This window comes from Prenolepis imparis, unplaced genomic scaffold, assembly GCF_030444845.1.
Source record: "Prenolepis imparis isolate NDT839.2.m4 unplaced genomic scaffold, iyPreImpa1.0 SCAF_7, whole genome shotgun sequence".
Taxonomy (NCBI): Eukaryota; Metazoa; Arthropoda; class Insecta; order Hymenoptera; family Formicidae; genus Prenolepis; species Prenolepis imparis.
Window position 1 is genome coordinate 5,053,976 of NW_028141165.1, and position 15,095 is coordinate 5,069,070.

The 15,095-nt window shown below is 31.0% G+C and overlaps 1 protein-coding gene across 2 annotated transcripts in view; it reads right to left on the bottom strand.

The window, feature by feature from the left end:
- LOC145938035 (uncharacterized) overlaps nt 1–15,095 on the bottom strand; it is a 190,277-nt gene that overhangs the window by 61,091 nt on the left and 114,091 nt on the right. The gene's annotated exons all lie outside the window — the stretch shown is intronic.

Genomic DNA, 15,095 nt, shown 5'->3' on the forward strand with positions numbered 1-15,095 from the left:
TAGGATTGTTGGATTTACATAGTGAAACAAACTGTAGTGTGCATGTTACGAGAAAACACAGATTATAAAATAAATAAATAAATAAATGATTTTAAATATGATTTATTAATTTTTGTAGTTAAAATATACTGTATTTATTTTTATATTTATAAAATTTTTTTTTCTTTATTTTTATTACCTCTTTAGAAAGACAAACTTACATTTTATATTATTAAAAATTTTACTACAATATTTTCCAAATTTTTTTTATTAATGCGTTCAAGATAAATTGAAAATTATTTTTTTAATCGACAATTTAACACTATACAAACTTTTTACTCTTTAATGATCAAACTTATTTTCAAATATAAATTAATAATGTTAGTTTACTTGATTTTATGCAACATGTTGGATAATTTTTTATTATAATTATAAATAATGATTTTTACTCAACTAGGATTTTGATAAAGAATATTGATTCTTATTGATGTTTCTTACGATATTGTTAAAATATAAATATAAATGCTTGAAAATACGAATGTAATATGTTAGCAAGATATTACATACATATTACATAACTTAATTAAAAATTAAAAATTTTTTAAATGTAAGATGTAAGATGTAAAATAATTGTAAGATATTCTCAAACACTCAATAGAAAAGAGCACGCTTTGATACGATTGCATTTTTTAATTAAGTAATGTAAACATTATAGCCAAAAAAGTGTCTCTGTGCTCTGTTTTCAATAATAGCTATTAGAAATAGATATTCAAATTCAGGCTGAGCTATAAATAAATATATAGTATATCAAACAATACAGATTTACATAATTATTAGCGGTTCTAGTTAAAATTTTTAAATAGTTTTGATAGAAAGAGAGTAAAAGAAGAGAGAGAGAGAGAGAGAGAGAGAGAGAGAGAGAGAGAAAGGAAGAAAAACTTGCATTTTTTATTTAAATAATTGCAATTAACTTAAATGAGAAATAGAGATATTAATTAATTTAGAAAACCTATATTACAGGGATTCTTAAAAATGCAAATGTATTATATAGATGCATTCGCAAGAAAATGTTATCTGTTTAAAAGTTTAATAGAATATTCTTTCAAGATGAATGACAATGTCTGCGAGATATAAAATAACATTTATAAGATAGTTGATGTATTTCAAACATTCAGAAAGTATAAAAACATGGTTCTTTTACTTCAAATAACATTCCGATCATTATCGTGACCTAAATTTCCGCACTGTATCCGCACTATATTCCTCAATAATAGCACGATACTAAATATGCAAACTTCAATAGATTCTGTAATCAATGTACTATTAAAATGTATAATCGATGAATTTTTGGCTCGTCTTAAAATATTAGAAATCAATACTTTTTTGACGCGGACCCTGTGCGACGCATCCTTAATTTGTTTATCGTATTAAAAAATTTGTACGCTGGTATCTGTATGGTACCAAAAGATTCTGTAATCAATGTACAATTAAAATGTATAATCGATGAATTTTTGGCTCGTCTTAAAATATTAGAAATTAATACATTTATGCCGCTGACCCTATGCGACGCATCCTTAATTTATGTATAGCAAATGAAAAAGTTTGTACGCTGTTGTCTGCTTGGTACCAAAAGATTCTGTAATCATTGTACTATTAAAATGTATAATCGATGAATTCTTGGCTCGTCTTAAAATATTAGAAATCGATACTTTTTTGACGCGGACCCTGTGCGACGCATCCTTATTTTATGTTTATCGTATTAAAAAATTTGTACGCTGGTGTCTGCATGGTACCGAAAGATTCTGTAATCAATGTACTATTAAAATGTATAATCGATGAATTTTTGGCTCGTCTTAAAATATTAGAAATTGATACTTTTTTGACGCGGACCCTGTGCGACGCATCCTTATTTTATGTTTATCGTATTAAAAAATTTGTACGCTGGTGTCTGCTTGGTACCAAATAATTCTGTAATCAATGTACTATTAAAATGTATAATCGATGAATTTTTGGCTCGTTTTAAAATATTAGAAATCGATACTTTTTTACCGCTGACCCTATGCAACGCAATCTTATTTTATGTATATCAAGTTAAAAAATTTGTACGCTGGTGTCTGTTTGGTACCAAATGATTCTGTAATCAATGTAGTATTAAAATGTATAATCGATGAATTTTTGGCTCGTCTTAAAATATTAGAAATTGATACTTTTTTACAGCTGACCCTATGCGACGCATACTTAATTTATGTATAGCAAATGAAAAAGTTTGTACGCTGTTGTCTGCTTGGTACCAAAAGATTCTGTAATCAATGTACTATTAAAATGTATAATCGATGAATTTTTGGCTCGTCTTAAAATATTAGAAATCGATACTTTTTTGACGCGGACCCTGTGCGACGCATCCTTATTTTATGTTTATCGTATTAAAAAATTTGTACGCTGGTGTCTGTTTGGTACCAAATGATTCTGTAATCAATGTAGTATTAAAATGTATAATCGATGAATTTTTGGCTCGTCTTAAAATATTAGAAATTGATACATTTATGCCGCTGACCCTATGCGACGCATCCTTATTTTATGTTTATCGTATTAAAAAATTTGTACGCTGTTGTCTGCTTGGTACCAAAAGATTCTGTAATCAATGTACTATTAAAATGTATAATCGATGAATTTTTGGCTCGTCTTAAAATATTAGAAATCGATACTTTTTTGACGCGGACCCTGTGCGACGCATCCTTATTTTATGTTTATCGTATTAAAAAATTTGTACGCTGGTGTCTGTTTGGTACCAAATGATTCTGTAATCAATATAGTATTAAAATGTATAATCGATGAATTTTTGGCTCGTCTTAATATAATAGAAATTAATACATTTATGCCGCTGACCCTATGCGACGCATACTTAATTTATGTATAGCAAATGAAAAAGTTTGTACGCTGTTGTCTGCTTGGTACCAAAAGATTCTGTAATCAATGTACTATTAAAATGTATATTCGATGAATTTTTGGCTCGTCTTAAAATATTAGAAATCGATACTTTTTTTACGCGGAGCCTGTGCGACGCAACCTTATTTTATGTATATCAAGTTAAAAAATTTGTACGCTGGTGTCTGCTTGGTACCAAATAATTCTGTAATCAATGTACTAATAAAATGTATAATCGATGAATTTTTGGCTCGTCTTAAAATATTAGAAATTGATACATTTATGCCGCTGACCCTATGCGACGCATCCTTATTTTATGTTTATCGTATTAAAAAATTTGTACGCTGTTGTCTGCTTGGTACCAAAAGATTCTGTAATGAATGTTACTATTAAAATGTATAATCGATGAATTTTTGGCTCGTCTTAAAATATTAGAAATTAATACATTTATGCCGCTGACCCTATGCGACGCATCCTTAATTTGTGTATAGCAAATGAAAAAGTTTGTACGCTGTTGTCTGCTTGGTACCAAAAGATTCTGTAATCATTGTACTATTAAAATGTATAATCGATGAATTTTTGGCTCGTCTTAATATAATAGAAATTAATACATTTATGCCGCTGACCCTATGCGACGCATACTTAATTTATGTATAGCAAATGAAAAAGTTTGTACGCTGTTGTCTGCTTGGTACCAAAAGATTCTGTAATCAATGTACTATTAAAATGTATATTCGATGAATTTTTGGCTCGTCTTAAAATATTAGAAATCGATACTTTTTTTACGCGGAGCCTGTGCGACGCAACCTTATTTTATGTATATCAAGTTAAAAAATTTGTACGCTGGTGTCTGCTTGGTACCAAATAATTCTGTAATCAATGTACTAATAAAATGTATAATCGATGAATTTTTGGCTCGTCTTAAAATATTAGAAATTGATACATTTATGCCGCTGACCCTATGCGACGCATCCTTATTTTATGTTTATCGTATTAAAAAATTTGTACGCTGTTGTCTGCTTGGTACCAAAAGATTCTGTAATGAATGTTACTATTAAAATGTATAATCGATGAATTTTTGGCTCGTCTTAAAATATTAGAAATCGATACTTTTTTGACGCGGACCCTGTGCGACGCATCCTTATTTTATGTTTATCGTATTAAAAAATTTGTACGCTGGTGTCTGTTTGGTACCAAATGATTCTGTAATCAATGTAGTATTAAAATGTATAATCGATGAATTTTTGGCTCGTCTTAAAATATTAGAAATTGATACTTTTTTACCGCTGACCCTATGCGACGCATACTTAATTTATGTATAGCAAATGAAAAAGTTTGTACGCTGTCGTCTGCTTGGTACCAAAAGATTCTGTAATCAATGTACTATTAAAATGTATAATCGATGAATTTTTGGCTCGTCTTAAAATATTAGAAATCGATACTTTTTTGACGCGGACCCTGTGCGACGCATCCTTATTTTATGTTTATCGTATTAAAAAATTTGTACGCTGGTGTCTGTTTGGTACCAAATGATTCTGTAATCAATGTAGTATTAAAATGTATAATCGATGAATTTTTGGCTCGTCTTAATATAATAGAAATTAATACATTTATGCCGCTGACCCTATGCGACGCATACTTAATTTATGTATAGCAAATGAAAAAGTTTGTACGCTGTTGTCTGCTTGGTACCAAAAGATTCTGTAATCAATGTACTATTAAAATGTATATTCGATGAATTTTTGGCTCGTCTTAAAATATTAGAAATCGATACTTTTTTTACGCGGAGCCTGTGCGACGCAACCTTATTTTATGTATATCAAGTTAAAAAATTTGTACGCTGGTGTCTGCTTGGTACCAAATAATTCTGTAATCAATGTACTAATAAAATGTATAATCGATGAATTTTTGGCTCGTCTTAAAATATTAGAAATTGATACATTTATGCCGCTGACCCTATGCGACGCATCCTTATTTTATGTTTATCGTATTAAAAAATTTGTACGCTGTTGTCTGCTTGGTACCAAAAGATTCTGTAATGAATGTTACTATTAAAATGTATAATCGATGAATTTTTGGCTCGTCTTAAAATATTAGAAATTAATACATTTATGCCGCTGACCCTATGCGACGCATCCTTAATTTGTGTATAGCAAATGAAAAAGTTTGTACGCTGTTGTCTGCTTGGTACCAAAAGATTCTGTAATCATTGTACTATTAAAATGTATAATCGATGAATTTTTGGCTCGTCTTAATATAGTAGAAATTAATACATTTATGCCGCTGACCCTATGCGACGCATACTTAATTTATGTATAGCAAATGAAAAAGTTTGTACGCTGTTGTCTGCTTGGTACCAAAAGATTCTGTAATCAATGTACTATTAAAATGTATATTCGATGAATTTTTGGCTCGTCTTAAAATATTAGAAATCGATACTTTTTTTACGCGGAGCCTGTGCGACGCAACCTTATTTTATGTATATCAAGTTAAAAAATTTGTACGCTGGTGTCTGCTTGGTACCAAATAATTCTGTAATCAATGTACTAATAAAATGTATAATCGATGAATTTTTGGCTCGTCTTAAAATATTAGAAATTGATACATTTATGCCGCTGACCCTATGCGACGCATCCTTATTTTATGTTTATCGTATTAAAAAATTTGTACGCTGTTGTCTGCTTGGTACCAAAAGATTCTGTAATGAATGTTACTATTAAAATGTATAATCGATAAATTTTTGGCTCGTCTTAAAATATTAGAAATTAATACATTTATGCCGCTGACCCTATGCGACGCATCCTTAATTTGTGTAAAGCAAATGAAAAAGTTTGTACGCTGTTGTCTGCTTGGTACCAAAAGATTCTGTAATCAATGTACTATTAAAATGTATATTCGATGAATTTTTGGCTCGTTTTAAAATATTAGAAATCGATACTTTTTTTACGCGGAGCCTGTGCGACGCAACATTATTTTATGTATATCAAGTTAAAAAATTTGTACGCTGGTGTCTGCTTGGTACCAAATAATTCTGTAATCAATGTACTAATAAAATGTATAATCGATGAATTTTTGGCTCGTCTTAAAATATTAGAAATTGATACATTTATGCCGCTGACCCTATGCGACGCATCCTTATTTTATGTTTATCGTATTAAAAAATTTGTACGCTGTTGTCTGCTTGGTACCAAAAGATTCTGTAATGAATGTTACTATTAAAATGTATAATCGATGAATTTTTGGCTCGTCTTAAAATATTAGAAATTAATACATTTATGCCGCTGACCCTATGCGACGCATCCTTAATTTGTGTATAGCAAATGAAAAAGTTTGTACGCTGTTGTCTGCTTGGTACCAAAAGATTCTGTAATCATTGTACTATTAAAATGTATAATCGATGAATTTTTGACTCGTCTTAATATAATAGAAATTAATACATTTATGCCGCTGACCCTATGCGACGCATACTTAATTTATGTATAGCAAATGAAAAAGTTTGTACGCTGTTGTCTGCTTGGTACCAAAAGATTCTGTAATCAATGTACTATTAAAATGTATATTCGATGAATTTTTGGCTCGTCCTAAAATATTAGAAATCGATACTTTTTTTACGCGGAGCCTGTGCGACGCAACCTTATTATATGTATATCAAGTTAAAAAATTTGTACGCTGGTGTCTGCTTGGTACCAAATAATTCTGTAATCAATGTACTCATAAAATGTATAATCGATGAATTTTTGGCTCGTCTTAAAATATTAGAAATTGATACATTTATGCCGCTGACCCTATGCGACGCATCCTTATTTTATGTTTATCGTATTAAAAAATTTGTACGCTGTTGTCTGCTTGGTACCAAAAGATTCTGTAATGAATGTTACTATTAAAATGTATAATCGATGAATTTTTGGCTCGTCTTAAAATATTAGAAATTAATACATTTATGCCGCTGACCCTATGCGACGCATCCTTAATTTGTGTATAGCAAATGAAAAAGTTTGTACGCTGTTGTCTGCTTGGTACCAAAAGATTCTGTAATCAATGTACTATTAAAATGTATAATCGATGAATTTTTGGCTCGTCTTAAAATATTAGAAATCGATACTTTTTTGACGCGGACCCTGTGCGACGCATCCTTATTTTATGTTTATCGTATTAAAAAATTTGTACGCTGGTGTCTGTTTGGTACCAAATGATTCTGTAATCAATGTAGTATTAAAATGTATAATCGATGAATTTTTGGCTCGTCTTAATATAATAGAAATTAATACATTTATGCCGCTGACCCTATGCGACGCATACTTAATTTATGTATAGCAAATGAAAAAGTTTGTACGCTGTTGTCTGCTTGGTACCAAAAGATTCTGTAATCAATGTACTATTAAAATGTATATTCGATGAATTTTTGGCTCGTCTTAAAATATTAGAAATCGATACTTTTTTTACGCGGAGCCTGTGCGACGCAACCTTATTTTATGTATATCAAGTTAAAAAAGTTGTACGCTGGTGTCTGCTTGGTACCAAATAATTCTGTAATCAATGTACTAATAAAATGTATAATCGATGAATTTTTGGCTCGTCTTAAAATATTAGAAATTGATACATTTATGCCGCTGACCCTATGCGACGCATCCTTATTTTATGTTTATCGTATTAAAAAATTTGTACGCTGTTGTCTGCTTCGTACCAAAAGATTCTGTAATGAATGTTACTATTAAAATGTATAATCGATGAATTTTTGGCTCGTCTTAAAATATTAAAAATTAATACATTTATGCCGCTGACCCTATGCGACGCATCCTTAATTTGTGTATAGCAAATGAAAAAGTTTGTACGCTGTTGTCTGCTTGGTACCAAAAGATTCTGTAATCAATGTACTATTAAAATGTATAATCGATGAATTTTTGGCTCGTCTTAAAATATTAGAAATCGATACTTTTTTGACGCGGACCCTGTGCGACGCATCCTTATTTTATGTTTATCGTATTAAAAAATTTGTACGCTGGTGTCTGTAAGGTACCAAATGATTCTGTAATCAATGTAGTATTAAAATGTATAATCGATGAATTTTTGGCTCGTCTTAATATAATAGAAATTAATACATTTATGCCGCTGACCCTATGCGACGCATAATTAATTTATGTATAGCAAATGAAAAAGTTTGTACGCTGTTGTCTGCTTGGTACCAAAAGATTCTGTAATCAATGTACTATTAAAATGTATATTCGATGAATTTTTGGCTCGTCTTAAAATATTAGAAATCGATACTTTTTTTACGCGGAGCCTGTGCGACGCAACCTTATTTTATGTATATCAAGTTAAAAAATTTGTACGCTGGTGTCTGCTTGGTACCAAATAATTCTGTAATCAATGTACTAATAAAATGTATAATCGATGAATTTTTGGCTCGTCTTAAAATATTAGAAATTGATACATTTATGCCGCTGACCCTATGCGACGCATCCTTATTTTATGTTTATCGTATTAAAAAATTTGTACGCTGTTGTCTGCTTGGTACCAAAAGATTCTGTAATGAATGTTACTATTAAAATGTATAATCGATGAATTATTGGCTCGTCTAAAAATATTAGAAATTAATACATTTAGGCCACTGACTCTATGCGACGCATACTTAATTTATGTATAGCAAATGAAAAAGTTTGTACGCTGTTGTCTGCTTGGTACCAAAAGATTCTGTAATCAATGTACAATTAAAATGTATAATCGATGAATTTTTGGCTCGTCTAAAAATAGTAGAAATTAATACATTTATGCCGATGACCCTATGCGACGCATCCTTAATTTATGTATAGCAAATGAAAAAAAATGTACGCTGTTGTCTGCTTGGTACCAAAAGATTCTGTAATCAATGTACTATTAAAATGTATAATCGATGAATTATTGGCTCGTCTAAAAATATTAGAAATTAATACATTTAGGCCACTGACCCTATGCGACGCATACTTAATTTATGTATAGCAAATGAAAAAGTTTGTACGCTGTTGTCTGCTTGGTACCAAAAGATTCTGTAATCATTGTACTATTAAAATGTATAATCGATGAATTCTTGGCTCGTCTTAAAATATTAGAAATCTATACTTTTTTGACGCGGACCCTGTGCGACGCATCCTTATTTTATGTTTATCGTATTAAAAAATTTGTACGCTGGTGTCTGCATGGTACCGAAAGATTCTGTAATCAATGTACTATTAAAATGTATAATCGATGAATTTTTGGCTCGTCTTAAAATATTAGAAATTGATACTTTTTTGACGCGGACCCTGTGCGACGCATCCTTATTTTATGTTTATCGTATTAAAAAATTTGTACGCTGGTGTCTGCTTGGTACCAAATGATTCTGTAATCAATGTAGTATTAAAATGTATAATCGATGAATTTTTGGCTCGTCTTAATATAATAGAAATTAATACATTTATGCCGCTGACCCTAAGCGACGCATACTTAATTTATGTATAGCAAATGAAAAAGTTTGTACGCTGTTGTCTGCTTGGTACCAAAAGATTCTGTAATCAATGTACTATTAAGATGTATATTCGATGAATTTTTGGCTCGTCTTAAAATATTAGAAATCGATACTTTTTTTACGCGGACCCTGTGCGACGCAACCTTATTTTATGTATATCAAGTTAAAAAATTTGTACGCTGGTGTCTGCTTGGTACCAAATAATTCTGTAATCAATGTACTAATAAAATGTATAATCGATGAATTTTTGGCTCGTCTTAAAATATTAGAAATCGATACTTTTTTGACGCGGACCCTGTGCGACGCATACTTATTTTCTGTTTATCGTATTAAAAAATTTGTACGCTGGTGTCCGCATGGTACCAAAAGATTCTGTAATGAATGTACTATTAAAATGTATAATCGATGAATTTTTGGCTCGTCTTAAAATATTAGAAATCGATACTTTTTTGACGCGGACCCTGTGCGACGCATCCTTAATTAATGTTTATCGTATTAAAAAATTTGTACGCTGGTATCTGCATGGTACCAAAAGATTCTGTAATCAATGTACAATTAAAATGTATAATCGATGAATTTCTGGCTCGTCTAAAAATAGTAGAAATTAATACATTTATGCCGATGACCCTATGCGACGCATCCTTAATTTATGTATAGGAAATGAAAAAAAATGTACGCTGTTGTCTGCTTGGTACCAAAAGATTCTGTAATCAATGTACTATTAAAATGTATAATCGATGAATTTTTGGCTCGTCTTAAAATATTAGAAATTCATACTTTTTTGACGCGGACCCTGTGCGACGCATCCTTATTTTATGTTTATCGTATTAAAAAATTTGTACGCTGGTGTCTGCTTGGTACCAAATAATTCTGTAATCAATGTACTATTAAAATGTATGATCGATGAATTTTTGGCTTGTCTTAAAATATTAGAAATCGATACTTTTTTACCGTTGACCCTATGCAACGCAACATTATTTTATGTATATCAAGTTAAAAAATTTGTACGCTGGTGTCTGTTTGTTACCAAATGATTCTGTAATCAATGTACTATTAAAATGTATAATCGATGAATTTTTGGCTCGTCTAAAAATAGTAGAAATTAATACATTTATGCAGCTGACCCTATGCGACGCATCCTTAATTTATGTATAGCAAATGAAAAAGTTTGTACGCTGTTGTCTGCTTGGTACCAAAAGATTCTGTAATCATTGTACTATTAAAATGTATAATCGATGAATTCTTGGCTCGTCTTAAAATATTAGAAATCGATACTTTTTTGACGCGGACCCTGTGCGACGCATCCTTATTTTATGTTTATCGTATTAAAAAATTTGTACGCTGGTGTCTGCATGGTACCGAAAGATTCTGTAATCAATGTACTATTAAAATGTATAATCGATGAATTTTTGGCTCGTCTTAAAATATTAGAAATTGATACTTTTTTGACGCGGACCCTGTGCGACGCATCCTTATTTTATGTTTATCGTATTAAAAAATTTGTACGCTGGTGTCTGCTTGGTACCAAATAATTCTGTAATCAATGTACTATTAAAATGTATAATCGATGAATTTTTGGCTCGTTTTAAAATATTAGAAATCGATACTTTTTTACCGCTGACCCTATGCAACGCAATCTTATTTTATGTATATCAAGTTAAAAAATTTGTACGCTGGTGTCTGTTTGGTACCAAATGATTCTGTAATCAATGTAGTATTAAAATGTATAATCGATGAATTTTTGGCTCGTCTTAAAATATTAGAAATTGATACTTTTTTACAGCTGACCCTATGCGACGCATACTTAATTTATGTATAGCAAATGAAAAAGTTTGTACGCTGTTGTCTGCTTGGTACCAAAAGATTCTGTAATCAATGTACTATTAAAATGTATAATCGATGAATTTTTGGCTCGTCTTAAAATATTAGAAATCGATACTTTTTTGACGCGGACCCTGTGCGACGCATCCTTATTTTATGTTTATCGTATTAAAAAATTTGTACGCTGGTGTCTGTTTGGTACCAAATGATTCTGTAATCAATGTAGTATTAAAATGTATAATCGATGAATTTTTGGCTCGTCTTAATATAATAGAAATTAATACATTTATGCCGCTGACCCTATGCGACGCATACTTAATTTATGTATAGCAAATGAAAAAGTTTGTACGCTGTTGTCTGCTTGGTACCAAAAGATTCTGTAATCAATGTACTATTAAAATGTATATTCGATGAATTTTTGGCTCCTCTTAAAATATTAGAAATCAATACTTTTTTTACGCGGAGCCTGTGCGACGCAACCTTATTTTATGTATATCAAGTTAAAAAATTTGTACGCTGGTGTCTGCTTGGTACCAAATAATACTGTAATCAATGTACTATTAAAATGTATAATCGATGAATTTTTGGCTCGTCTTAAAATATTAGAAATTGATACATTTATGCCGCTGACCCTATGCGACGCATCCTTATTTTATGTTTATCGTATTAAAAAATTTGTACGCTGTTGTCTGCTTGGTACCAAAAGATTCTGTAATGAATGTTACTATTAAAATGTATAATCGATAAATTTTTGGCTCGTCTTAAAATATTAGAAATCGATACTTTTTTGACGCGGACCCTGTGAGACGCATCCTTATTTTATGTTTATCGTATTAAAAAGTTTGTACGCTGGTGTCTGTTTGGTACCAAATGATTCTGTAATCAATGTAGTATTAAAATGTATAATCGATGAATTTTTGGCTCGTCTTAAAATATTAGAAATTGATACTTTTTTACCGCTGACCCTATGCGACGCATACTTAATTTATGTATAGCAAATGAAAAAGTTTGTACGCTGTTGTCTGCTTGGTACCAAAAGATTCTGTAATCAATGTACTATTAAAATGTATATTCGATGAATTTTTGGCTCGTCTTAAAATATTAGAAATCGATACTTTTTTTACGCGGAGCCTGTGCGACGCAACCTTATTTTATGTATATCAAGTTAAAAAATTTGTACGCTGGTGTCTGCTTGGTACCAAATAATTCTGTAATCAATGTACTAATAAAATGTATAATCGATGAATTTTTGGCTCGTATTAAAATATTAGAAATTGATACATTTATGCCGCTGACCCTATGCGACGCATCCTTATTTTATGTTTAACGTATTAAAAAATTTGTACGCTGTTGTCTGCTTCGTACCAAAAGATTCTGTAATGAATGTTACTATTAAAATGTATAATCGATGAATTTTTGGCTCGTCTTAAAATATTAGAAATTAATACATTTATGCCGCTGACCCTATGCGACGCATCCTTAATTTGTGTATAGCAAATGAAAAAGTTTGTACGCTGTTGTCTGCTTGGTACCAAAAGATTCTGTAATCAATGTACTATTAAAATGTATAATCGATGAATTTTTGGCTCGTCTTAAAATATTAGAAATCGATACTTTTTTGACGCGGACCCTGTGCGACGCATCCTTATTTTATGTTTATCGTATTAAAAAATTTGTACGCTGGTGTCTGTTTGGTACCAAATGATTCTGTAATCAATGTAGTATTAAAATGTATAATCGATGAATTTTTGGCTCGTCTTAATATAATAGAAATTAATACATTTATGCCGCTGACCCTATGCGACGCATACTTAATTTATGTATAGCAAATGAAAAAGTTTGTACGCTGTTGTCTGCTTGGTACCAAAAGATTCTGTAATCATTGTACAATTAAAATGTATAATCGATGAATTTTTGGCTCGTCTTAAAATATTAGAAATTAATACATTTATGCCGCTGACCCTATGCGACGCATCCTTCATTTATGTATAGCAAATGAAAAAGTTTGTACGCTGTTGTCTGCTTGGTACCAAAAGATTCTGTAATCATTGTACTATTAAAATGTATAATCGATGAATTCTTGGCTCGTCTTAAAATATTAGAAATCTATACTTTTTTGACGCGGACCCTGTGCGACGCATCCTTATTTTATGTTTATCGTATTAAAAAATTTGTACGCTGGTGTCTGCATGGTACCGAAAGATTCTGTAATCAATGTACTATTAAAATGTATAATCGATGAATTTTTGGCTCGTCTTAAAATATTAGAAATTGATACTTTTTTGACGCGGACCCTGTGCGACGCATCCTTATTTTATGTTTATCGTATTAAAAAATTTGTACGCTGGTGTCTGCTTGGTACCAAATAATTCTGTAATCAATGTACTATTAAAATGTATAATCGATGAATTTTTGGCTCGTCTTAAAATATTAGAAATCGATACTTTTTTACCGCTGACCCTATGCAACGCAATCTTATTTTATGTATATCAAGTTAAAAAATTTGTACGCTGGTGTCTGTTTGGTACCAAATGATTCTGTAATCAATGTAGTATTAAAATGTATAATCGATGAATTTTTGGCTCGTCTTAATATAATAGAAATTAATACATTTATGCCGCTGACCCTATGCGACGCATACTTAATTTATGTATAGCAAATGAAAAAGTTTGTACGCTGTTGTCTGCTTGGTACCAAAAGATTCTGTAATCAATGTACTATTAAGATGTATATTCGATGAATTTTTGGCTCGTCTTAAAATATTAGAAATCGATACTTTTTTTACGCGGACCCTGTGCGACGCAACCTTATTTTATGTATATCAAGTTAAAAAATTTGTACGCTGGTGTCTGCTTGCTACCAAATAATTCTGTAATCAATGTACTAATAAAATGTATAATCGATGAATTTTTGGCTCGTCTTAAAATATTAGAAATTGATACATTTATGCCGCTGACCCTATGCGACGCATCCTTATTTTATGTTTATCGTATTAAAAAATTTGTACGCTGTTGTCTGCTTGGTACCAAAAGATTGTGTAATGAATGTTACTATTAAAATGTATAATCGATGAATTTTTGGCTCGTCTTAAAATATTAGAAATTAATACATTTATGCCGCTGACCCTATGCGACGCATCCTTAATTTGTGTATAGCAAATGAAAAAGTTTGTACGCTGTTGTCTGCTTGGTACCAAAAGATTCTGTAATCATTGTACTATTAAAATGTATAATCGATGAATTTTTGGCTCGTCTTAAAATATTAGAAATCGATACTTTTTTGACGCGGACCCTGTGCGACGCATACTTATTTTCTGTTTATCGTATTAAAAAATTTGTACGCTGGTGTCCGCATGGTACCAAAAGATTCTGTAATGAATGTACTATTAAAATGTATAATCGATGAATTTTTGGCTCGTCTTAAAATATTAGAAATTCATACTTTTTTGACGCGGACCCTGTGCGACGCATCCTTATTTTATGTTTATCGTATTAAAAAATTTGTACGCTGGTGTCTGCTTGGTACCAAATAATTCTGTAATCAATGTACTATTAAAATGTATGATCGATGAATTTTTGGCTTTTCTTAAAATATTAGAAATCGATACTTTTTTACCGCTGACCCTATGCAACGCAACCTTATTTTAAGTATATCAAGTTAAAAAATTTGTACGCTGGTGTCTGTTTGTTACCAAATGATTCTGTAATCAATGTACTATTAAAATGTATAATCGATGAATTTTTGGCTCGTCTAAAAATAGTAGAAATTAATATATTTATGCCGATGACCCTATGCGACGCATCCTTAATTTATGTATAGCAAATGAAAAAAAATGTACGCTGTTGTCTGCTTGGTACCAAAAGATTCTGTAATGAATGTACTATTAAAA